Source organism: Ranitomeya variabilis, chromosome 3, assembly GCF_051348905.1.
Source record: "Ranitomeya variabilis isolate aRanVar5 chromosome 3, aRanVar5.hap1, whole genome shotgun sequence".
In the NCBI taxonomy this organism is placed as follows: Eukaryota; Metazoa; Chordata; class Amphibia; order Anura; family Dendrobatidae; genus Ranitomeya; species Ranitomeya variabilis.
The window spans coordinates 334,704,193-334,729,392 of NC_135234.1; the positions used below are offsets into that span (position 1 = coordinate 334,704,193).

Sequence of the window (25,200 nt, forward strand, 5' to 3'; positions counted from 1 at the left end):
AGTGGCAATACACAGTCTTTGCAATAAGTCACAGTCCAAGCACAATAAATCACAATTCCAAGGCACACATGACCTGATTCTTCAGGCTTAAGTAGATCCTGTTCGTGACACCAAGTTGCAGCGCCCCCACTGCCGCAGGGCCGAGGGGCACCCGGTACCGGGCCTCTGAGTCTCTGCTCTGGGGTTGTCACGGTGGCTAGACCCGGTCCGTGACCCTGCTGAGGGGCGCCCAATGAAAGGTGTGGAAGGTGGTGGTAGTGTGGTGCAGTGCTGGTCACAGTAAATAACGAGGACACCAGGTTGCAGTCTCTTTACCTCTTTACTGAAGGCTTCAGGATCCTCAGTCCGGAATACAGTTAACCAGGCTGCGCAAGTCCGGCCGGTCCGATGGCACCTCCAGAGTTCCCTTTGCAGGTGGAAATCTGTGCCTACCTTCTAGCGCTTGTGTGTTGCGGTCCTCCCCTGCTGTGCTCACGGGATAGTCCCCACAACTGTTGTGTCTGTTTCTCGTGTTCCCTCACAACTCGATTCTGATGTTCTTCCACGTCCCCCAGATCTTATGGTTAGGACGCACCCGTATGACGGGGAGGCTCGGAGCTCTTCCGGGACTCTAGCGTCACCCCACTCCTGTTGTTACCCCCCTGTGTCTTCCTAGGTCAATTGGGTGAGACAGCCCGCCTATAACTGACTGTCCTGCCGTAGGTTTGAAGTTTGGCCTGGAGCTCTATACTTCCTCGGCGTTCCGGCCACCGGTTACGCGCCTCAGTAGGATGTTGCCTCGTCTTACAGCACGACTCCTACTGGTATTCTCCTTGTTGCGTTGATCTCGTTTCTCACTCAGCACAATAAACCTCGCTTCTTGTCCTTTCTTGGGGTACCGCCGCTATATCGTGCAGGCGCGGTCCCGTAGCGTTCTCTCTGGTTGCTAGGCCTCTGTCAGGATCCCACCCCTGACAGGGACCCCTCTGAATCTTCCCCTACAACACCCTCTGCCACAAGGTGTTGCCTGGTTCCAACCCAGTCAGCTTTCTGATCCAACTTCCTATCCAACCCCCAGTTTTACCAGACTGTGAGGAGTGGCCTAATGCATAGTGCCCTTAGCTCCCCCTGGAGGCCAGACTGTGAAATGTATTGGTGTCTGTGATACCTGGTCAGAAGAACTCTTTCAGTGCCATCAGACGTACCATAGCCCCCCTTAGTGGCGGAGCAACAGTACTGCAACGACCAGGACTCTGGGGCGCTGCAGTCACCTGAGAGCCGGTGTCCAGTAAAGCGTTCATAGGGATGCCGTCAATCACAATGGGAAGGACCAGTCATCCTCCGACGTACTTGGCTTGCCACTTTTGTGGGCCTGGTCGTCCTATTCCTGAGGGTTGTCCCTCTGCCCCAGGAGTCGCTCGTTTAAATGGCAGAACCTTGCGATGTGTCCTGCCTGGTTGCAGCGGCGACAGATGGGTCATCTGTCCTGATGATAGCTGTTGTTGTCTCTTCCTCTGATGAGTGGGATCCTCTTCTGTCTTCGCCAGGGGATGTCCTTCAGACTGAAAGCCAGCTGGATTTTCTCCTTCGGGGATTCCTGCAGGGACTGCACGGTTTTGGCTAGTGCAGCTACGCTGTTAGTCAGCTCCTGGACCTAGAGGCGTAATTCTGTGAAGGGATCATCATCCAGGATCTGTGCGTCAGCCTCTACGGGGACCTGAGGAGAGGATGCCACCTCCTGGTGGTACGTGAGGGCTGGGCGCCTACGGGGTATTGTGCGGCTGGGCTGAGGTTCATGCAGCACCTGGATGGCCCTGTCTTTAAATTGTGCAAAGTCCAGGTCAGGGGTTTGCAAGGCCAGGATGCGCAGCTGTGTCCTGTGGGTGCTGGACAGGAGTCCCTCATTGAAATGTTCCTTTAAGAGCTTGTCTCCATCCTGCACGCTGTTAGGGTCAACCTGTTTGATGGCCCGTAGTGCCTCCTGGAGATTAAGGGCATAGTCCCGTATGCTATGCTGTGCTCTTCGTTTGCACCCAAAAAATCTCATTTTGATTTCTGCAGCAGTGCAGGTTTCAAAAGTGGGTTTAAGTTTGGCAAATATCTGATGAACAGTTCCTTTTTCAATATCCGGCCAAGATTTTACTTCTCTTAGGGCTGTGCCAATTAGTTGGCCAGTTAGGATGCTGACCTTTTGATATTCCATCAGGGGATATACTTCAAGTAGGCTGCAGAGCATTTCCTTAAAGTCACTCAACGTATGGGACTCCCCTGAATATTGTGGCAGCCAGGCCGCTCCTGGCATATAAGGCATGGATAGCGGCATTATTGGAGCTGTTACTGCAGCGGGGTCCAGCCTGCTTGTAGTAGCTGTGGGCACTGCGGGGCTTGGTGGCATTACTGGACCTGCGGCTGCATCCACCTCAGGGTCTGGGGGTATCATGGGGCCTGCGGCTGCGACCACCGCTGGGCCTGGGGGCATCATGGGGCCGCCAATTCTCCTCCCGGGGCAGACATGTTCCTTCTTCCGTGCTAACCTTGCAGAGGCCAGACGTCTCTCCTCCGGAGTTAGCAGCGGTTCCTCCTGTGCACAGTCAGTAGCGGTTCCTCCTTCTGGGGTTTCCTGGTGTCCTCATTTGCAGGTCTTCTCCACGGCGTCCTCACTTGCGCCTCTCCTGTCCATGCGGCTCTCGCTTCCTCTTCGCGCTCTATTGCCGGCTCCACCCACAAAGGTATGCCTCCTTCCCCTCGCGCTCCACGCGGCGTGGCAATGGCGGCTTACAGGCCGATTGTCACAGTCTCTGGCACACAGTACATGGTGATGCCAGGGCACGAAATCCTGTTTGTGATGCCAAATTTGAGTCGTTCGCCATGGCAGTGGGGATACTCGGTACCGGGTCCGGTCGCACTTAAAGGGGATGGCATGGTGGCTGCAACCCGGTCCGTGGCCCTGGGTACTCAATTAAAAGGGGAAAGGTCTTTAAAGGGTTGAATAAAGTTTGTATTCGTGACGCCACCTGTGGTTCTCCATCAGAGGGGACCGACGCTGCTTAAAGGGGTCTTCTGGGGTGATATTACTGCAGCAAAGTTGGTGGCGCTTCTCACAGGTGAAGCGGGGTCCCCAGGGTTCCTGGTGTGTTTGGCAGGGATGGTGAATGCCGGCAAGTAAATGGAGGACACAGGGTTGCAGTCTTTACCTGGTTTACTGAAGTTGTAGTCAGCCTCAGTCCAGGGTACCGGCAACAGGTGTTGATGGAGTCCAGGCAGCCCGGAAACAAGTGGGAATCCCTTTGACAGGTCAGTTTGGGAGCCTTCCACTATGCGCTGGTTTCTGGTCCCTTGCTACCTGTGGTTGTCTGACAAGGTACACTTCTCGCCTGTCCTGGGACAGGACCAGGACAAGTAGGCAGCTTGAGCCGTTTCTATGGGGTCTCTTTATACAGTGACTTCGGGCTCTGGAATGCTGCTGTACCCCAGGTTTAATGTGGGCAAATCGTTGTTAGCTTCTTGCCCTCCGGTTCTTCCATGGTGCCTATAGTTCCCCATGACCTTGGGCTCCCAGTGCCTAATTTCTGTGCTCTCGATTTAAAGAGCCCCAATTGCCGCCCTCCTTTTGCTCTTAGATTCCTACGTCCTCCCTCACTCTCTGCTTGTATGCACGAGACTGTCTGATTCCTCTTCCAGACCTAGATGTAAATCAGGGAAGCTCCCCTAAAACCAGGTTTAGAGCTCCCCCTTCTGGCCTGAATTCAGAATGTGTTGTGTGTACAGATTACCTGCCAAAGGGATCCCTCCTGTCTCCAGGCAGGGCATTACCCTCCCCAAGAGGAAGGCATCACCACTGTGGTACCCAAGCTCCTGGGATGACACACATACTTCCCCCGTTCAGTTCCTGTATACATGCTTCCCCCCGTTCAGTCCCTATATGCATGCCTCCCCCGTTCAGTCCCTGTATGCATGACTCCCCCTGTTCTGTCCCTGTATGCATGCCTTCCCTGTCCTGGTATGAATGCCTCCCCCGTTCCGACCCGTATGCATGCCTCCCAGTTCCATCACTGTATGCATGCCTCCAAGTTCCGTCCCTGTATGCATGCCTCCTCATTCCCTATCCCTGTGTGCATGTTTCCTATTGGAAAAAAAAGCATCATACTCACCCGCGCGCCCTGGGTGCTGGCACTGGATTTCGTTCTGGCCGTCGCTTGCCAGCAGCTCTTACTGTGCTCAGCGGTAACGTGGTACTGCTCATTAAGGTGATGAATATGTGCTCCACCCCTATGGGAGTGGAGACGCGTCCATATTCATCACCATAATGAGCTGTACCACGAGACCGCTGAGCAGAGGAAGAGCTGCAGGCAGGCGCTGGGCCACCGGCGGCCTGAACGAGATGCAGTGCCAGCACCGAAGGCACGCAGGTAGGTGAGTATTATTATTATTATTTATTTATCTAGCACCATTGATTCCATGGTGCTGTACATGAGAAGGGGTTACATACAAATTACAGATATCACTTACAGTAAGCAAACTAACAATTACAGACTGATACAGAGGGGAGAGGACCCTGCCCTTGTGGGCTTACATTCTACAGGATGGTGGGGAAGGAAACAATAGGTTGAGGGTTGAAGCAGCTCCGGTATTGGTGAGGCGGTAGCTCCGGTAGTGGTGAAGAGGCAGCGGGGTCAGTGCAGGCTGTAAGCTTTCCTGAAGAGGTGGGTTTTCAGGTTCCGTCTGAAGGATCCGAATGTGGTTGATAGTTGGACGTGTTGGGGAAAAGAATTCCAGAGGATGAGGGATATTCGGGAGAAGTCATGGAGGCGGTTGGGTGAGGAGCAAATAAGTGTGGAGGAGAGCAGGAGGTCTTGGGAGGACCGGAGATTATGTGAGGGAAGATATCGGGAGATTAGTTCAGAGATATATGGAGGAGACAGGTTATGGATGGCTTTGTAGGTTAGTATTAGTAACTAGATGGTGGCCCGATTCTAACGCATCGGGTATTCTAGAATATGCATGTCCACGTAGTATATTGCCCAGCCACGTAGTATATTGCCCAGTTACGAAGTATATTGCCCAGTGACATAGTATATTGCCCAGCCACGTAGTATATTGCCCAGTTGCGTAGTATATTGCCCAGTGACGTAGTATATTGCCCAGCCACGTAGTATATTGCCTAGTGACGTAGTATATTGCCCAGTGACGTAGTATATTGCCCAGCCACGTAGTATATTGCCCAGTTACGTAGTATATTGCCCAGTGACGTAGTATATTGCCCAGCCACATAGTATATTGCCCAGTTACGAAGTATATTGCCCAGTGACGTAGTATATTGCCCAACCACGTAGTATATTGCCCAGTTACGTAGTATATTGCCCAGTGACGTAGTATATTGCCCAGCCACGTAGTATATTGCCCAGTGACATAGTATATTGCCCAGTGACGTAGTATATTACCCAGCCACGTAGTATATTGACCAGTTACGTAGTATATTGCCCAGTGACGTAGTATATTGCCCAGCCACGTAGTATATTGCCCAGTGACATAGTATATTGCCCAGTGACGTAGTATATTACCCAGCCACGTAGTATATTGCCCAGTTACGTAGTATATTGCCCAGTGACGTATATTGCCCAGCCACGTAGTATATTGCCCAGTGACATAGTATATTGCCCAGTGACGTAGTATATTACCCAGCCACGTAGTATATTGACCAGTTACGTAGTATATTGCCCAGTGACGTAGTATATTGCCCAGTGACATAGTATATTGCCCAGTTACGTAGTATATTGCCCAGTGACATAGTATATTGCCCAGTTACGTAGTATACAGCACAGAGCCACGTAGTATATTGCAAAGCGACGTAGTATACAGTACAGAGCCACGTAGTATATTGCCCAGCCACGTAGTATATTGGCCAGTCACGTAGTATATTGCCCAGCTACGTAGTATATTGCCCAGCCACGTATGTCACAGGTTAAAAAATAAACATATACTCACCTTCCGAGGGTACCCTTGTAGTTCTGTCGCCTGTGTGCGGTGCAGGCGGCAGCTTCCGGTCCCAGGGTGTGATGACGTCGCGGTCACATGACCAAACGTCATGGCAGGTCCTTCTCGTGCAAGCGCGCAGGACCTGTGATGACGTCGCGGTCACATGACCGTGACGTCATGGCAGGTCCTTGTCGCATACCATCCTTAGCACCGGAACCTGCCGCTTGCATGGAGTGGTCACCGGAGCATCGCGAGGAGCGGGAAAGGTGAATATATAATGATTTTTTATTTTTTTAATTATTTTTAACATTAGATGTTTTTACTATTGACGCTGCATAGGCAGCATCAATAGTAAAAACTTGGTCACACAGGGTTAATAGCGGCGGTAACGGAGTGAGTTACCTGCGGCATAATGCGGTCCATTACCGCTGGAATTAACCCTGTGTGAGCCGTGACTGCGGGGAGTATGGAGCAGGCACCGGGCACTGACTGCAGGGGAGTAGGGAGGGACTAATCGGACTGTGGCCGTCGCTGATTGGTCGCGGCAGCCATGACAGGCAGCTGGTGAGACCAATCAGCGACTTGGATTCCATGACAGACAGAGGCCGCGACTAATGAATATCCGTGACAGACAGACAGAAAGACAGAAGGACAGACAGACGGAAGTGACCCTTAGACAATTATATAGTAGATTTGAACTGGATACGCTGAGGGAATGGGAGCCAGTGAAGAGATTTGCAGAGGGGGGAAGCGGAGGAGTAGCGAGGAGGGAGATTAATTAGTCGGGCACCAGAGTTAAGGATGGACTGGAGAGGTGAAAGGGTGTTAGCAGGGAGGCCACAGAAAAGGATGTTGCAGTAGTCAAGGCGGGAGATGATGAGGGCATGCACAAGCAGTAGTAGATTGACGGCTGAGGAAAGGACAGATTCTGGAGATATTTTTGAGTTGGAGGTGACAGGAGGTGGAAAGAGCTTGGATGTGCGGTTTGAAGGACAGGGCAGAGTCGAGGGTTACTCCGAGGCAGCGGACTTCCGGTACGGGAGAAAGCGTAATGTCATTAATTGCAATAGATAGGTCAGGTAAGGAAGATCTATGAGATGGAGGAAAGATGATGAGTTCAGATTTGTCCACATTGAGTTTGAGGAAGCGAGAGGAGAAGAAGGATATGGCTAATAGACACTCCGGGATTCTGGACAGCAGAGAGGTGATGTCTGGGCCAGAAAGGTAGATCTGAATGTCATCAGCATAAAGGTGGTACTGGAATCCATGAGACTTTATGAGTTGTCCCAGGCCAAGTGTATAGATTGAGAAGAGTAGGGGTCCTAGAACAGAGCCTTGGGGACTCCAACAGAGAGAGGGTGGGATGAGGAGGGAGTATGGGAAGGGGAGATGCTGAATGTGCGGTTGGAAAAGTATGAGGAGATCCAGGAGAGGGCCAGGTCCTTGATGCCAAAGTAGGATCTGTAGTGGGAGGCAGTGGTCAACTGTGTCGAAAGCAGAGGACAGGTCTAGAAGGAGGAGTACAGAGTATTGTCCGTTAGCTTTGGCTGTATGTAGGTCTCTAGAAATTTTGGTCAGGGTTGTCTCAGTTTAGTGATGGGGGCGGAAACCAGATTTCTCTCTAGAATCCCTTGATAGTCTTCAGATTTCATTGTACCCTGCACAGATTCTAGACACCCTGTGCCAGATGCAGCAAAGCAGTCCCAGAACATTGCAGCCTTCTCCATGTTTCACAGTAGGGACAGTGTTCTTTTCTTGATATCCTTCATTTTTCTGCCTGTGATCATAGAGCTGATGTGCCTTGCCAAAAAAATTCCATTTTTATCTCATCTGTCCATAGGACATTCTCCCAGAAGCTTTGTGGCTTGTCAACATGTAGTTTGGCAAATTCCAGTCTGGCTTTTTTATGATTTTTTTTTTCAACAATGCTATCCTTTGTCCATGCTCTTCTCCCATGAAGTCCACTTTGGCTCATACAACAACGGATGGTGCGATCTGACACTGATGTTCCTTGAGCTTGAAGTTCACCTTTAATCTGTTTAGAAGTTTTTCTGGGCTCTTTTGTTACTATTCATATTATCCGTCTCTTTGTTTTGTCATCAATTTTCTTCCTGCAGCCACGTCCAGCTTGGCTACAGTCCCATGGATTTTAAATTTCTGAATAATATGTGCAACTGTAGTCACAGGAACATCAAGCAGCTTGGAGATAGTCTTATAACTTTTACCCTTAACATGTTTGTCTATAATTTTCTTTCTAATCTCCTGAGACAACTCTTTCCTTTGCTTCCTCTGGTCCATGTTGAGTGTGATACACCCATGTCACCAAACACCACAGTGAGCATCTGTAGCCCTATATACAGGCTCACTCACTGATTCCAAGATTGTAGACACATGTGATGCTAGTTATTGGGCACACGTTGATTTAACATGTCCCTTTTGTCACATTATTTTCAGGGATACTATCATTTCTGTCCAGGCCTATTTCATGAGTTTGTTTGTTTTTTTAAATTCTGTGGAAGCATGGTTGAAAAGCAATGTCTGACTTTCATTAGTTCATTTTCATAGATCTTTTATTTATTATTACTTTTGTCAGATCCAAGTTATTTCTGTAACCATTATGTTTTTTTCTGTCATTAAACGAGGGGTACCAACATTTTTGACCACGTGTATATACAGCTCTGAGTCTGCAAAATGAAAATAAATTTATATAATTTATACAATGTGATTTTCTGGATTTTATTTGTGATGATATTCTATCTCTCGATGTTAAAATTAACCTACCCTTAAAATTATAGGCTGTACATGTCTTTGTCAGTGGGCAAACTTACAAAATCAGCAAGGGATCAAATATTTATTTCCCCCACTATATATATATATATATATATATATATATATATATATATATATATATATATATATATACTAGATGGTGGCCCGATTCTACCGCATCGGGTATTCTAGAATATGCATGTCCACGTAGTATATTGCACAGCCCACGTAGTATATTGCCCAGCCACGTAGTATATTGCACAGCCCACGTAGTATATTGCCCAGCCACGTAGTATATTGCCCAGCCACGTAGTATATTGCACAGCCCACATAGTATATTGCACAGCCCACGTAGTATATTGCATAGCAATGTAGTATATAGCACAGCTGCGTAGTATATTGCACAGCCCACGTAGTATATTGCCCAGCCACGTAGTATATTGCACAGCCACGTTCTATATTGCTCAGCCACATAGTATATTGCACAGCCCACATAGTATATTGCACAGCCCACGTAGTATATTGCACAGCCCACGTAGTATATTGCACAGCCATATAGTATATTGCCCAGTCACGTAGTATATTGCCCAGCCACGTAGTATATTGCACAGCCCACGTAGTATATTGCCCCGCCACGTAGTATATTGCACAGCCCACATAGTATATTGCCCAGCCATGTAGTATATTGCCCAGTGACGTAGTATAATGCACAGCAATGTAGTATATAGCACAGCCACAGAGTATATAGCACATCCCAAGTAGTATATACTCCCCTTCCGTCCACAGCTGTCACCGCCGCATGTGCTGCGCTGTTTCCTGCTGTCACAGCCGTCATGCATAATCGCGGCCGTCATCACTGACCGCAGCCGCAAATTAAGTCCCCGGCTTTTTGCGGCAGTAGGCCCAACAGCGTCCATGGTCCCGGCCGGCTCTGCCTTCCCCACGGCGACTCCGCCCCCTTTGCGGCGCTTTTGGCCGGGCCTGTACTGGCTGGCCGTGACACGCGGCCACTAATTTAGTCCCCGGCTTTTTGCCGGGGTAGGCCCAACAATGCCCATGGTCCCGGCCGGCTCCACCCTCCTCATGGTGACTCCGCCCCCTTTACAGCACTTGTGGCCGGGCCTGTATGGAGTGGGCGGGGACTTGCTGTGCATACTTACTGGCCTCCCCTGCCCTTTTATGTATGCCCACTGGCTGGTCTCGACCAATGAATATCCGGGACAGACAGACAGACAGAAGTACCCCTTAGACAATTATATAGTAGATATATATATATATATATATATATATATATATATATATATATATATATATACTGTGTATACACTCACCGGCCACTTTATTAGGTACACCTGTCCAACTTCTTGTTAACACTTAATTTCTAATCAGCCAATCACATGGCGGCAACTCAGTGCATTTAGGCATGTAGACATGGTCAAGACAATCTCCTGCAGTTCAAACCGAGCATCAGTATGGGGAAGAAAGGTGATTTGAGTGCCTTTGAACGTGGCATGGTTGTTGGTGCCAGAAGGGCTGGTCTGAGTATTTCAGAAACTGCTGATCTACTGGGATTTTCACGCACAACCATCTCTAGGGTTTACAGAGAATGGTCCGAAAAAGAAAAAAAATCCAGTGAGCGGCAGTTCTGTGGGCGGAAATGCCTTGTTGATGCCAGAGGTCAGAGGAGAATGGGCAGACTGGTTCGAGCTGATAGAAAGGCAACAGTGACTCAAATCACCACCCGTTACAACCAAGGTAGGCCTAAGAGCATCTCTGAACGCACAGTGCGTCGAACTTTGAGGCAGATGGGCTACAGCAGCAGAAGACCACTCCGGGTACCACTCCTTTCAGCTAAGAACAGGAAACTGAGGCTACAATTTGTACAAGCTCATCGAAATTGGACAGTAGAAGATTGGAAAAACGTTGCTTGGTCTGATGAGTCTCGATTTCTGCTGCGACATTCGGATGGTAGGGTCAGAATTTGGCGTAAACAACATGAAAGCATGGATCCATCCTGCCTTGTATGGAGCATCTTTGGGATGTGCAGCCGACAAATCTGCGGCAACTGTGTGATGCCATCATGTCAATATGGACCAAAATCTCTGAGGAATGCTTCCAGCACCTTGTTGAATCTATGCCACGAAGAATTGAGGCAGTTCTGAAGGCAAAAGGGGGTCCAACCCGTTACTAGCATGGTGTACCTAATAAAGTGGCCGGTGAGTGTATATTGTGAGTCAGTGAGGGGGATCATATGAGAGGGTCAATATGCATCCCCCAGGGTGTGGACGGAGTCCTACTAAACCCTCTGGAGTGCCTCGTGTTCACAGCAGGACACCTGTCAGTCACCAGGCAAAATAAAAGTAAGTGTGGACCTGGTCAAGATGTTGGGCCAAGGCAATGTTTAGGAAAACCCGTTAAGGGCTTTTATTTTTGGAGCGAACTACAGGATGGTAGTGAGGCGGTTCACTCTATCTAGCCGGGCTTTACAATTGGTCCACGGCCACAGTTTCCATTTAAAAATCCTGCAGCAAAAGAGTTGGGTGTGTCAGTTTTGGTTTACAAACTGCAGAGCAGGTGGCTCTGCAGCATTCGGCTTGTGTGAAGTAACACGGAGCCAAGTGAAGCAAAAATGCCTGGCACCCCTTAGCGCGACCCGGCGGTGCAGTCTCCCATGGCAACCGGTCTCGGATACGGACTGTTTTGACCCCCCCAGCTGAGATCCGGAGGATACCGTTTGCTTTTCATTTGTAAATTTTGGACATTAAAGACGCTTTGCTTTGAACTTTCCTGGTCTCCCTATCTATCTGTCACACTACATCAACCCCGCTGCACTACAATATGTACATATATGTGTGTGTTTTGGCAAATATTTCCTTTGCAAACACTGTGAAATGACATAGAGAATTGCTCTACGTAAAAGCTCATGTTAAAAATCGCATTGTAATCAGACAGCAATCGCACTTTATTCGGATGTAAATTGGATGCTAGGTGTGAAAAATTGGATTGTACTCGCATGATTCTCGCATTAGACTTGCATTACACTCATGTGAATCTCGGCAGGCAGACTCGGACTGTTTTTTCATACGTTTTGTGTGACTCCGGCCTTATAATTTTTCTCTGATTGTTCCTCACCTGATTTTTACTGACCAAATACTGATAGTACGTCTGTAGCCTTATAGTTCAGGTCGTTCTGGATACAACAATACCACGGTCAGTAAACACTGCTGGTTGGATGCTGCGTACACCTGCAGCGTCCAGATATTACAGCATATTGGATGGGATTTCAAGAAATCCCATGTCCACTATGCGTGCACCGACGCCCGCCGGTCACCAACGGAGGTGGACATGAGGCACGTCTTTCCTGACCACAGCATGTCAATTTATCTTGCGGAGATGCGAGTTTCTGCAAAATAAACTTCACCCGTACAATGTATTGGACGCGGTGATTTTGCACGATTCAAGGAACACATCTGGAATCACCTGCGTTTAAAAGCCGGCAGCGCTTTGGATGCAGCGGACATGTGCTGCATCCAAAGCGCTGCCAATTACTAACTGTGTGCACCCGGCATCAGGTCACGTTCACACGGTCATTATTTGGTCAGTATTTTACATCAGTATTTGGAATTTAAAATCAGGAATGGAACAATCAGAGGAAAAGTATAATAGAAACAATGTTAGGGCTAGCGGAACGCACCAAATAATATAAAGGGAGATATGAGATATGGAACCTGCTGCTGAGTAATGGCGGATGAACGCTTGCTCACACGTGGGTTAGGCTACTTTCACACTTGCGTTTTTTAAAATCCGTCACAATCCGTCATTTTTTGTGAATGCAGGATCCTGCAAAAAAAATTGCAGAATCCTGCATTTTCCCATAGACTTGTATTAGTGACGGATTGTGACGGATGGCCATCCGTTTCATCCGTCGTGCACTTGATACATCGTAAAATAGCGGTCCGTCGTGCAGAGAAAACGTTCATAGGAACGGTTTTTGTGCACGTCGGAAAATCGGTCAGCGACGCATCCGATCCGTCGCTGACCGTCACACACAGGAATCCAGCGACGGATCCAGTTTTTCCCCTCTGAGCATGTCTGTGGATTTTCATCTCTCTCTCTCGTCCGTCGATCCTTTTTTTGCTGCACTACGACGGACAGCAAAAAACGCAAGTGTGAAAGTAGCCTTAGACTTCACCCAGTGTGAATGGAAGAAAACTCTGTTGCTTCACAGAGTCGCTTAAATGAACGCTGTGCCCTGTTAGTAGTCATAGGGTGCAGCTGGTGGGATCCCTATGATTCACCCCTTCTATGCTGGTGATTGGACTCGCTCTGACCCTCGGTGGCTTTTGAGCCCGCGCCTGAGGATGCCCTGAGTCAGATGCTGAGTCCAAGCGGGAGTTCCCACCCTACACTGAACGGTTGTCAGGACTAACTAAAGATTTACCGCACAGAGTGTATACAGCACCGCTCTGGCAGACGCCACTAACCACCCTAACTAGGGCTAGGAATGCGCACTGGTTGCGCACGGCACCGCACTGGCAGCTAATTGACATAGTAATTCGTGTCTAGTGCTGGATGGCACAATCTGGCGCTAGGTAGCTCAATCACCCAAGTATTTTCAACAACACTAGGGATGGGTGTGATTAAGGAGCTTTCACCAGTTTCAGATACATGCACGCACGCACGCACGCACGCACGCACGCACGCACGCACGCACGCACACACACACACACACACACACACACACACACACACACACACACACACACACACACTTTCAGATTTATACTAGCGCCATGTGAATCTTTTATAGCTGTAGCCTTCCGGGACCTTCCTAGTGATCCAATCGGAGCAGCTACAGGACCTGAGCATGTGACCCCGACCTCCAATGAGAGGTCGTCCCGTGGGCAAGCTCAGTAGAAGAAAAGCAGGACTCTGTCCCTGGAATGTCTGCTCGCTGCTGATCAATGCTGGTTACAAAGGCTGAGCATGGAAAGGCAGCTGTAACCAAACGCACAGTATTTGCTTGAGCCAGACACTGGGATTGACATCTCTGCTGAGCAGGCTCCACTGCAGCTGGAGGAGAATGGGATACAGCAGCAGACGTGGTTTGAGATTACCTCTGTGCAGCGGCGGGAACTCGACACCTAAGGCCTCTTTCACACTTCCATCTTTCTTTTTCCATCACAATCCAGCAAATGTTTCTGATGGATCAGTTTTTTTCTCATCGATTTGTATTAGCGACGGATGGCCTCACGTTTCATCCATCATGCACTGGATCCATAGTAAAATTGCTGTCCGTTGGGCGGAGACAACGCACAGAGGAACGTTTTTTCTGTACTTCGGAAAATCGCTCAGCGACGGATCCTTCCAGCGGCCCTCGCAGCCTTCCCGATGGTCGCGATGCTCAACGTTCCCAGTAATGCCTTGCAAGACAATGACCTGTGATGACATAGTGGTCTCGTGAGTCATTCTCGCAAGGCATTACTGGGAACGGGAGCATCGCGAGCAACGGGAAGGCTGTGAGGGACGGCGGAAGGTGAGAATATGAAGATTTTTTTTATTATTATTATTTTTAACATTATATCTTATTACTATTGATGCTGCATAGGCAGCATCAATAGTAAAAAGTTGGTCACACTTGTCAAACACTATGTTTGACAAGTGTGACTAACCTGTCAATAAGTTTTCCAAGCGATGCTACAGATTGCTTGGAAAACGCTACGGATCTGTCAAAAAAATGGATCCAGTGCATCCGTTTTTTACAATCTGCACAGGATCCGTCTTTTCAACATTTTGATGGATTGTGACTGATTGTAAAAAACGGAAATGTGAAAGAGGCCTAACACATCATTCCTGCATTTTTCACCCACTCCTGGTTTTGGCTTACAATTACTGATGTGAAATACTGACCAAATATTGAACATGTGAACACAACCTTGTGTACTCTTTTGTTTATTTGTGCTTTTACGCAAACGCTGTGTTTTCAGTGGTAAAACGGCTTTTTTGGGAATTTAGAGGTTTTATAGCAAAATCTAACAGGCTGTTGTACCATGGGAACAATCGGCACCTGTGATTTCGCTGGGGTCCATCCTGTCAAAGGTGTCTTTTAACCACTTAGATGCCACTCTCACGACCGACAGCATTATTAAAGAGATTATTTGGCTCATACATAAAAACCAAAACCGGTTGGGGCAGATGCTGCAGGGTGTCAGCTATCATATATATGGCTATGAAAACCACAGGGGTTTCCTGCTGACCCCGGGTTGTCATGCCAACCAATCAGCGACCCACGGTCATGTGACACGGGTGCCGATGGGAGGAGGTAATGACGTTCTTCCTGCGCGTGCATGTTAAATGCCACTGTCAGAGTTTTACAGTGGCATTTAACATGTTAACCGTCGTGGGTGAATCGCGATTCCACCCACGGCTGTTAGGGACACATGTCAGCTGATCAGATCAACTACTATGTGCAGGAAAAGGTGCGGGCTCCGGCGATGAGAGAGTGGAACCAGCTGAACATTTCCTATCGGGCTTACGTTTTTGCCGAAACTGAGCCACCCCAATATTCCTCTAAACCTCCCTCCAAACATTCCCAAGCTTCTGAATGGTCACTTCCACTTCAGGGCATTCAAGAAGTCATCCTTGAGAATTCACCAAAATGAGGATGAAAGCCATAGTTACAAAAGAAAGGAGAGGTTCCAGTGGACTGATTGACCCGACTGTTAGGCTGGAGTCACACTTAACGTAAAAAAAAGGCGGATTTTGACGGCCGATAATCGCACAAGTGTTCTCCGTATGGTAATCCATGTGTAATCCATTTGCAATGCGAGAATGCGATTTCCTCACATCTAGTAACCGTATGACATCCCTGGTGACCAGAAAAATGCCCACAGGAAAATTGCCCACATGAAAATTGCCCACATGAAAAATGCACACAGGAAAAATGCCCACAGGAAAATTGCCCACACGGAAAATTCCCCACACGGAAAATTGCCAATTACAGCATCACAAAAGTTTCAGATCTATGATATTTCAGGTGCAAGGTGAGGATGTTCACATAATATGTGATCAACTTGTGATTTACAGTTGACCTAGTGCAAAACTGCAAAAATGATGATCTGTGGTTTGCAGCAGTCTGTCATTATCAGCAATAGATAGATCTAGTCTGCTCTCATCTCTCACTGATTCTGCCTTACTCCTCCCACCAGCCCAAAACAGCAGCACATGCAGAACCAGCAGCAGTGTGATCCAGAGGAGCCATCACTGCTATCAGTGCTCACAAAAGTATCACTGCTGCTGGCAGAGATAGTTGGTCCTGGAAGCCCAGATGGCACCGCAGAAAGGTGAGATTCTGTCACTTGTACCACTTTGTGTTCTTGCTCAGAATGTATGATATGCTTTTGCAGTGGAGTCCGATGGGCCCCAGTGCGAAATTTGGACCTCCCCCCCCCCCCCCCGCACACGTTGGTCAGATGTATGGGCCCCTGTAGTGTTCTAAATTCTATAAAGACGTATGAATTGCCCCCCTCCCCCTTCATTATGTAGTAATGTCCCCCATACTGGTATATATGCCCATCATCCTGGTAAATATGTCTGCATCCTGGTATATATATGTCCTAATGCTGGTATATATGGTCCCCATCCTAGTATGTATGGTCCACACGATCTCCATCCTGGTATTTATGCCCCCTTTCTGGTATATATGTCCCTATCCTGGTTTACATGGTCCCCAATCCTAGGCTATGTGCACACGTAGGAAATGTGGTGCAGAATTTTCTGCACTAAATCTGCATCTCCTGGCAGAATCCGCAGGTGCGTTTTTTTATGTGTTTTTTAGTGCGTTTTTTGTGTGTTTTTTATGCAGTTTTTGTGCAGTTTTTGTGCAGATTTTACCACTGCAGATTTCTATTAATGGAGGGGTGCAGAAACGCTGCAGAACTGCACAAAAGAAGTGACATGCACTTCTTTGAAATCTGCAGCGTTTCTGCGCAGATTTTTCTGCACCATATGCACAGCTTTTTTTTCACATTGATTTACATTGTACTGTAAATCACAGTGCAGTCCTGCAGCGTTTCTGCAGCAGAAAAATCTGCTGCAGTTCTGCACCAATTCTGCACTAAATACAGGGTATGTGCACACGATGCAGATTTAGTGCAGAATTGGTGCAGAACTGCAGCAGATTTTTCTGCTGCAGAACTGCACTGTGATTTACAGTACAATGTTAATCAATGTGAAAAAAAAAAAAAAAAAAAGCTGTGCACAAGGTGCAGAAAAATCTGCGCAGAAACGCTGTAGATTTCAAAGAAGTGCATGTCACCTGGGTTCACTGAAAAATGCCCACAGGAAAATTGCCCACAGGAAAATTGCCCACATGAAAAATGCACACAGGAAAAATGCCCACAGGAAAATTGCCCACACGGAAAATTCCCCACATGGAAAATTCCCCACACGGAAAATTCCCCACCACTGCTGCTGGTTCTGCATGTGCTGCTGTTTTGGGCTGGTGGGAGGAGTAAGGCAGAATCAGTGAGAGATGAGAGCAGACTAGATCTATCTATTGCTGATAATGAAAGACTGCTACAAACCACAGATCATCATTTTTGAAGTTTTGCACTAGGTCAACTGTAAATCACAAGTTGATCACATATTATGTGAACATCCTCACCTTGCACCTGAAATATCATAGATCTGAAACTTTTGTGATGCTGTAATTGGCAATTTTCCGTGTGGGGAATTTTCCGTGTGGGGAATTTTCCGTGTAGGGAGTTTTCCATGTGGGGAATTTTCCGTGTGGGGAATTTTCCGTGTGGGGAATTTTCCGTGTGGGGAATTTTCCTGTGGGCATTTTTCCTGTGTGCATTTTTCATGTGGGCAATTTTCCTGTGGGCAATTTTCCTGTGGGCATTTTTCAGGGAACCCTTGTAGGTCTACCGGGTGAGAGTCAGAGAGCCTTCCAGCTACACCTTGACAAGCTTGCTCTGACTTGCCATGCGTGGCCTGTAGACAAGGTCCAGGCACACTAAAAGGGCATTTGCAGAATAAAGGTGAGCTGTCTGAAGAATAAGTTGAAGCCTTGGCAACTTGTTCCGTGTGCAGTCAGGGCTCCTAATGGGATCCAGAACCGCTATGCAGATTGTAAAAGACAGAGAAGGAAAGGAAGCAGTGAAAAATGTGGGACCAATATCGAAAAAGGCAAACATGCCAGAGTGTGGATGTTTGGATGTACAAAAAAGGCACAGGCAAGGGAGGAAAAATAGCAAGTGAATAAATGGTGTCTGAGAAAGTGCAGCAGTACGGAAGTAAGGTGTATTATGAATGTTTTGATGCTCAAAAGTCCGATTATGACCGACACACTACTGCTACCGTCATACCTTTGGATAACCAGAGACCCAGACAAGACAGATGAACTGGTATACACTGGTCTGACAATCCCAGACTGGAGAAATACTTGTATGACCTGTGCTGCAACCCGGCCTAAGTGAATTGCACTAAATCCTGTCCGGACAAGATCACATCTAGTGACATAAGAAGCTGACACCGGAATGTGGTTAGTGGGGAGTGGGGACATTAACCTTTTGGGAGTAAGCTGACAGGAATCCTTTTTGGAAGGAAGTTGTAGAACAGCATGTCACCCCAACCGATCATCCAGTCACCCCCACCACCAGACCCACTACCAGAGAACCAACCACATCAGGACCAAGAAGGGTGAGTAGTAGTGTTGAGCATTCCGATACCGCAAGTATCGGGTATCGGCCGATACTTGCGGGTATTGGAATTCCGATACCGAGATCCGATACTTTTGTGGTATCGGGTATCGGTATCGAAACAACATTAATGTGTAAAATAAAGAATTAAAATAAAAAATATTGCTATACTCACCTCTCCGACGCAGCCTGGACCTCACCGAGGGAACCGGCAGCGTTGTTTGCTTAAAATGCGCGCTTTTACTTCCTTCTGTGACGTCACGGCTTGTGACTGGTCGCGTGCCGCCCATGTGGCCGCGACGCGACCAATCACAGCAAGCCGTGACGTAATTTTCAGATCCTCAATGCCTAATTCTAGGCATTCATGATTTTAAAATTACGTTCCGGCTTGTGATTGGTCGCGTCGCGGTCACATGGGCAACGCGACCAATCACAAGCCGTGACGTCACGGGAGGCAGGAGACGCGCGCATTTTTTAAATTACGTCACGGCTTGTGATTGGTTGCGTGCCGCCCATGTGACCGCGACGCGACCAATCACAAGCCGGAACGTAATTTTAAAATCATGAATGCCTAGAATTAGGCATTGAGGACCTGAAAATTACGTCACGGCTTGCTGTGATTGGTCGCGTCGCGGCCACATGGGCGGCACGCGACCAATCACAAGCCGTGACGTCACGGAAGGAAGTAAAAGCGCGTATTTTAAGCAAACAACGCTGCCGGTTCCCTCGGTGAGGTCCAGGCTGCGTCGGAGAGGTGAGTATAGCAATATTTTTTATTTTAATTCTTTATTTTACACATTAATATGGATCCCAGGGCCTGAAGGAGGGTTTCCTCTCCTTCAGACCCTGGGAACCATCAGGAATACCGTCCGATACTTGAGTCCCATTGACTTGTATTGGTATCGGGTATCGGATTAGATCCGATACTTTGCCGGTATCGGCCGATACTTTCCGATACCGATACTTTCAAGTATCGGACGGTATCGCTCAACACTAGTGAGTAGGGTAAGACAGATACAGGAGTATTATCCCTGGAGGCCCTCTGACTAGCTAGCTACGCTAAAACAGTTTCCTGACCCTGAGAACCAACCTTTCCCATTTTACAGACGAATAAAGACAATACAATGGACGTATTAGTGCACCTGGGCAGACCTAGAGAGTTTGGTGAATGTGCAAAGGCAGGTGATGTACTAGGACACATAATTAAGACACATACAGATGTGGCAAAGGATCAAGCATGGAACATGGATGATAAATCTGCGCGGTCTGGGGTGACGTACTGAGAATCACTAAAACAATGGGCTATAGTGAAACATAGTGAATCAGAGCAGTCTGTACTCCTGACTGACGTGGTGCAGCAAAAAGGAGAGATGTATTTTGTATGGTTACAGCTGAAATGGGCAGACATGGGGTGCAGTCCCATAAACACACTCGATGTTAAAATACTGGTAAATGCATTCATTGACGGTATGAACGAAGGCTTACGAGACACAGTACAGACAGCCAGACCTGAATGGAGAAATATAGATCCAAAAGATCTCCTGAAGGTGGCTAAAACCAAACCACTGCATGACCAGCGCTATCCTCACCTACTGTATCCTCACCCATCCCTTGTAGATTGTGAGCCCTCGCGGGCAGGGTCCTCTCTCCTCCTGTACCAGTTAGGACTTGTATTGTTCAAGATTATTGTACTTGTTTTTATTATGTATACCCCTCCTCACATGTAAAGCGCCATGGAATAAATGGCGCTATAATAATAAATAATAATAATAAAGGAGTTGAACAAACAAAGACAATAAAGCGACCTGTCATGTATGCTGGAGCACAAGGAAAACAGTGGAGACGTAGTAAGGGACCTAAGGACTTAGAAACAGTGAAGTGCTGGAATTGTGGAGAAAATGGACACTACGCCAACCACTGCAAAAACCCTACAAAGGAGACTAAGCAGACCAATCTCCACCTCCCCCTTCAGACTAGGAAACTGGCAACCCAGTGACAAATGTGTGCCCTGTTCTTGTCCCCACCGGACCTGGTCCTGCTTTGATGACCACCATAACAATGCTGGGACTTTGGTACACATAGACTTGATAATGCCAGACATGAGTACTAACGAGATTGTGGAATGTGTGGGGGTATGGGGGTAGAGGGACAAGTGACTGAAGCCTCTATGACTAAACAAATAAGACTAAAATTACGAGACAGCCAAGAGGTGCTTACAAAACATATTGCTAGTGACAATACCCCTATGAATTTGCTGGGAGCAGACCATACAAGTACTCTCCTGAGGGTATTACAGTCACAAGTCCCCTCCCAGAAAAACACTTGTGTAAGATTGCAGCAATGGTGTATATGACAAAAACAGTGAAAGTAACGCTTGACACCAAAATGAGGATAGGGAAATGAGACAGGTGCCAGACACCGTTTGGGCAAAAACTGATGTGGGTCGGCTGCCCATTCCCTTTATATTCCATTAAGAAAAAAGGACCCAAGCATTCCCTTGACACTTACAGAATGGGTCATGACTTAAGGGCTATTAATGATGTTACAGAGAGTGTGACCTCAATTGTCCCTAATACACCACAGATCCCAGCGATGTCAAAATGTTTCACAATCACTGATTTGGCAAATGCATTCTTCACCTCATCCACAGCTTGTACTATTAGGCTATGTTCACACAGTGCAGATTATTTGCGGTTTTTTAGCGTTTTTGCGCTATAAAAACGCTATAAAACCGCAAATAATCTGCATACATTAAGCATCCTATCATTTTTAATGAAATCCGCAATTTCTGTGCACATGATGTGCGTTTTTCCGCATGAAAAACGCATTGCGGTAAAAAAACGGACATGCTCATTAATTTTGCGTTTTTTTCGCGGTTTTCCCACTGTCTAATGCATTGGGAAATGTTTGGGAAAAACCGCGTCAAAACCGCGCATAAAACGCGCTAAAAAACGCATGCGGTTTTCATGCAGAAAACCGGCAGAAATGTCAGGATTTTCACAGGAATTTTCTGCATCAATTCCTGAACGTGTGTATGGGGCCTTACAGTACGTGGATATGGGGAAAACACCGTGTGCACTGCTATATTAGGTGCTGAGACTAGGTACCCAAACCCTTAATAGATAGAAAGAAGAAGTCTCGCACTCAACTTAAGTATTTTTTGCTGATTTTATTTGGTGCTAATGTAGCACTGGGGAAACGTTTCAGCCTCAAATAGGCTTTCGTCAGTCACTACAATCATATGAACAAAAACAAAACATATTACAATATAATAAAGTGTATCCACAACCAGGTACATTTTAAACAAAACAAGGTATATACAACATAATAAAAGAGCCTTGATCGGAGAAATCATGGAAAAACCTTCTGTCAGAGCATAACCGTATGCAGTATTCTCGCTCAAAAATCATGTTTTACTGTGAATGAGACATATCTATGGGAGAAAACATACCGTATTGTGTCTTTTTTCTTTCTTTTCAGACACCTACAATCGTTCGTATACTGATCAGTGTTGTGCCTAAATAAGCGCAGTAAGAGAAAGTGAGATAGGGCAATGGTGCATAACATGATGGACCGTAGTGATGCGCAGAGTAATATACCAGGTGGAGCAGTGATACTTACAGCAAGTTATTGCTTGGTGAGAGCATATAGAATTAGCGGAAACAGAATCACTCTAATGATTATGCAGCTCTATAGAGGGGGAAAGAGGGAGGTGTGTGAGTCCCTGTACATAATATAATGTGTTGGATACGTTATATTCTGAAGCCAGATGGCCCTATATAGGTATTTGTACCTTCAACAAGCAAGCCCATACCTACAGCAAGTTTTCGCTTGGTCAGAGCATATGGAGTTAGCGGGAACAAAATCACTCTAATGATTATATAGCTGTAAATGGGGAAAGAGGGAGGTGAGTGAGTCCCTGTGCATAATATATTGTATCGGATATATCGAAGCCAGGTGATCATATATAAGTATTAGTACCTTTCATAAGCAGGCCCATGTGGAAGGAGACCTATGTCAGTTGTGACCGGCTGGAGGCTCTGAGGGCTGGAGAAGAATACAAAAAGGACTCAGTGCATCTATGAATGCTGAGAGCGGTGTGTCCGGAGCACAAGGCGTGCACATACCTGAAGGGGACGTCACTGCAATGTGGACCTGATCCAAGCAGACGCGGTATCCACCGCTTGTCTGGGGATCATGTTACAAGTGGCGCCGTTTTTATCCCCAGTGTGCGTCCGACCGGAAGTGACGTTCTAAGATGGCGGCCGGACCGGAAGTGCCCGGCTTTGTATGTTAGATGGATGTACGCGTCCCACGGTTGCTATGGAGATGCGTGCCAGTACAATTCGCGGTGTACTCGTTGCAAGGACCGGTTTGTGTTGGTCTATATAATGAATAAAATTGTTTGGAGCTAGCTTTTGAGTGGTTAGTGTATAACTTAAATCATAGATGGAATGTATCGGTGGTAACGTAGCCAGGTAGGTAGATCCACAAATGGAATCTGTAGGTAAAATATGTGCTTTGGTTAAGGGTATGTTTAACCCTGCTGGGTGGATGATAAAGAACAAGGGGACTGAAAGGGGAAAAGGTGATGGAAAACTGTCCTGGTATCACATACTACAGCTGTAGAAGTGGGATATAGTGGGTGTGTCAAGGTGGTGTTGTAACCATACAATGCATGGGTGATACATATTAGATCAACCGAGTGCTATGAGTGGCACATACATACATCAGGGTGTCAAATAGAAAAGTTGGATATCGACGAAGACATAGGTGAAAAGTGCCTTAGTGCATGGTGTACGATCCAGTGAAGACATGTGCTGTGGCGGTCATCATCAATATAATCGATTCTATAAAATGAGAAAAAGGTATATCAGTACATGTCAAAAAACAGATCATATATAATACAATAATGCAATAGTCGTCCTAATCCATTGAATAACACCTTTTAAATAAATGCCGATATCTCATAGTCCCTGTTTAATCCTTTCGGAGATAATGTATCTAGGGAGTGAATCCAATAAGCTTCACGTTTTTTGAGCATCAGTATCCTATTGCCCCCCCTGCGTTGTATGGGAACGTGTTCAAGAACCTGAAACTGTAGTTGTGAAATATTATGTCCTGATGCATGAAAGTGATGGGGTAGCGGTAATAAGAGATTATTGCATCGTATGGTAGATTTGTGTTTGGATATGCGATCCCTAATGGGTTGCGTCGTTTCCCCTACATATAGGAGTCCGCAGGGGCATTTGATGACGTACACCACGTAGGTTGAACTACACGTGAAGTATCCCCGGATTTTGAACTCCTTACCGGAGTACGGGTGTCTGACTACATTCCCTTTCAAAACATTATTACATTGAACGCAGTTTAAACATGGAAAGGTGCCTTCCCTTGGGGTGCCGAAGAAGCTCTGTCTCTTAGTGATTTTGGTACCAATGTCCGCTTTAACTAAATTGTCCCTCAAACTGGGAGCCCTTTTGAAACACGGGAGAAAGGGTTGTTGGAACTCTTTTACTTTGGGAAAGGCCTGAGATAGTATAGACCAGTTACTGCGTATTGCCCTGTGGAGTCTGTACATGTACGGATGAAATGAGTGTACGAAGGGAATGCGTAGGGATGTATCCATCCTAGGTCTGCTTGCTGTGGTTCTGGAAGTTTCTAGCAAAGATGGGGGATAGCCTCTGGCCCTAAATTTCTCAGTCATTTCCTGTGTACGTAGTTTTCTTGTGTTGCTATTAGAGACTATGCGTTCTACTCTTCGATATTGTGCCTTAGGTATGGATCTTTTAGTGGATGGAGGGTGGAGACTCTGGTAGTGTAGGAGACTGTTCCTATCTGTGCTCTTGGTGTATAAATCCGTACTAAGGAAACCATTTGGATCCTTTACTACCATGGTATCCAAGAAATTCATTTCCCACCTGTGACTGTTCATGGTGAAGGTGATACCCGGCCATGAGGTATTGAGGAAGGATAGGAAGGTATGGAGGGCATCCTCAGAGCCCCGCCATAGACAGAAGACGTCATCTATGTACCTCTTCCAGATAATGACATTGTCTTTAAACAGGGGATTGGGGTAAATGCGACTCTCTTCAAAATGGACCATATACGCATTTGCATATGGAGGGGCTGCGTGCGATCCCATCGCGGTCCCCCGTTTTTGCAAGTAAAATGTATCCTCAAAAAGAAAGAAATTTGAGGTGAGTATGACCCTTAAAAGGTCGATACATAGTGAGGTATGGTCTATGTCACTGTTGTTGCCTTCCAAAAGGTAACGGACAGAATGGATGCCCTCTTCATGGGGGATTGAGGTATACAAGTCCCTCACATCCAGGGTCACCAAAAGTGCATCTACTGGAACTGTGCCGATTTCTCGGATCAATTGTAGAAATGATCCTGTGTCCAATAAAAAAGATTTAGACGTCTGGATTAGAGGGGTAAGTATACGTTCGACATACTTGGCTAGGGGGGACAGAATCGAATCCGTGGAGGCCACAATGGGCCTCCCAGGTGGATTGTCCAGATTCTTGTGAACCTTAGGTAGTGTATAAAACACGGGTATGATTGGGTTAGGGTTCATCAGGAAACTGCATGTCTTGCCATCTAAGACTCCCAGATCAGTATATCTGTGTAGGATGGTTTCAATAATGTGGCGAATTTCATGTGAGGGATCCTTCTCTAATGTCTGATAGATAGAGCTATCACCTAGTTGTCTCATGATTTCTGCCAGGTATTTAGACTTGTCCATGATCACTAGGGCTCCTCCCTTGTC

General features: G+C 47.0%; 1 long non-coding RNA gene across 1 annotated transcript; it reads right to left on the minus strand.

Annotated features, from left to right (window-relative positions):
- Nucleotides 1-21,595: 21,595 nt before the first annotated feature.
- Nucleotides 21,596-22,315, minus strand: LOC143818210 (uncharacterized). The gene is made up of 3 exons (XR_013224383.1): nt 22,247-22,315; nt 22,050-22,118; nt 21,596-21,945 (listed from the first exon to the last, which is right to left on the minus strand). It is a non-coding gene; the product is annotated as an uncharacterized LOC143818210 (long non-coding RNA).
- Nucleotides 22,316-25,200: the final 2,885 nt, after the last annotated feature.